We start from the raw sequence: 2,008 nt of genomic DNA on the forward strand, positions 1-2,008 counted from the left end.
GAAAGGAAAAATTGAAATCGCATCATATGACCCCTTTAAAACAATGACAGTACAGCGGCGTTCTGTTGTTATGACTACGTCCTCCGCGACGCGCGCTGACTAACTTCTAAATCGAACTTTGGTGTTTACGGAAACATTTGAAAAGCGTATATATGCTTTTGTTTAAACACAATAGTCCGCGCAAACCTCCTTTGGGGTTTCAAACCTCCTCGTAACGCTGTAGGAACGGTTCTTGATGGCAGAGGGTGGAAAAGGGGCGGGCGAGGGAGAATTTGACAAGAGAGGGAGGGAGAGAGGGAGGGGGCGATTCGATACGGAGCAGCACCCATCAGACGCGGAATTCAAAGCAGTCAGGACCACAGAGCCGCCACCTGGCTCTCTCACATCACGGAGGTTTGTAAATGTTCGCTCCTCGCATGCTCTCTTTTCTCCATCCATTTGATCAGACTCGGCGCGCTGTTGCCGTTGAATGCTGCATGTTGCTGGTGCTGTACGCTGCGAACTCAGCGATGGAGAGGGTTGGGCACGCAGGGTAAGGCGTGATCTGTCAGTTTCAGCTCCATGTTTGTAAGAAAAGGGCGAGTGAAATGTGAGCTGTCTGCCAGGTGCTCTCAGATGCCTTGTGCGTTTTGCAGGTTAGCGGTAGAGACAGAAGCGCGCGCTCGACGTGCATGATGAGAGACCACAGTATGCGCAGGTGCAGCAATTGATGAATCTGTCAGCTGATGGACTGCATGATTGCATGGTATACCGGTGGAAGGCAAGGCCGAAAACAGCCGAATGGGATGCATGATCCTACTGTTGATCTTTTCCGACAGTGGGGTTGAGTTTCAGAGATCTTCTACGATGCATTGGATGTGTGAGAAACCAGTATCTGATCCTACAATTGCCTTGAGCTCCAGCAGTGCCTGGTATATAAGACAGCTCGTTCCCTATATATGCTCTTACTGTTTACTGTCCAGGCTTATTATGTAATTCTTTGAATATTAATTCTTAAAACATATGTCCTGTTCTAAATGAAAAATGAAAAAAATGTTGGAAATATCTAATATTTTGATGATGGCTTATAAGTACCATGAGCAAACAGACAGTATATTTATATATTAGTAACCGACACCAAATGATTCTAGAATCATATTCTGTTGAGATGGACTCCAATTATGCAAATGTAAACATAATAATAGCAATTTTGAAATTAACCTCTTATTTTTGTCTTCCAATTCTTTAATGTGCTTCTTGAACAAGAAGACAGATATTAACATAAACTAGGCATGTATTTTTCATTTATGTGAATGTTGACTAATATAGCAGTGATTTTTGGAGGTTAATTTGTGCGGTAAAATAAACTTTTTCAAAGTTGTAAAAGAAACAAAGATTACTGAAGTACATTATTTTGACAAGAAATTAATTCAGTCTCTCTGCTTCTAAATACCATGTTTAATTCAATGTTATTTGCTGTATCTTTGTAATTATTTGTGAAAGTTACTAGCCATTTCTGAGTGAAAATTGTTATGTAAATCCCACATCATTTTCTAGTTAATGCTGGCAGGAGTTTATTTTATCATGTACATATTTGTTCATTTATTCATGTTCTTATGTTGAGTTGCTGAGACCCCAAACTTAAGTAATGTAATATTTGAATGTAGGACATTTTATTAATATGAAATATAGTTTATAATCAGTTCTCATGAGATTAAGTTCTGAATACCTGATACTTAAGTGTTACAGTAATTCTGTTTTGAGATGTTCAAATGGCTTTTGCATGCAGCGCCGTTGTTCTTATACACGTGAGGCAGCAACTCTCGCTTTCAAAAGAATTCCCCCTGATTGGACAGAGTAAATGCACATTACTGTTTCTTACTTTTGACCCCAGGCAAGAATTAGTCCTAACCCTTGACCATTATTCATGTGCTGTCTCTGAGAGACTGGGAGTAAAAGAAGAGATAAAAGGAGCGAAAGAGAGAAAGGATGCATGAAATGGATGTATAGGGCTGGAGCAGATAAGATC

The 2,008-nt window shown here is 40.3% G+C and overlaps 1 protein-coding gene across 2 annotated transcripts in view; it reads left to right on the forward strand.

The window, feature by feature from the left end:
- Positions 1-329: 329 nt before the first annotated feature.
- The window catches only part of LOC107662015 (complexin-2), a 36,087-nt gene continuing 34,408 nt past the window's right edge, over positions 330-2,008 (forward strand). For both annotated transcript variants that reach the window (XM_016451865.1, XM_016451861.1), the window contains exon 1: positions 330-393. The gene's annotated coding sequence lies outside the window, so the exon portion shown is untranslated. The remainder of the gene's footprint in view (positions 394-2,008) is intronic.

The sequence above is a fragment of the Sinocyclocheilus anshuiensis genome, unplaced genomic scaffold (assembly GCF_001515605.1).
Source record: "Sinocyclocheilus anshuiensis isolate Anshui unplaced genomic scaffold, SAMN03320099.WGS_v1.1 scaffold535, whole genome shotgun sequence".
NCBI lineage: Eukaryota > Metazoa > Chordata > Actinopteri > Cypriniformes > Cyprinidae > Sinocyclocheilus > Sinocyclocheilus anshuiensis.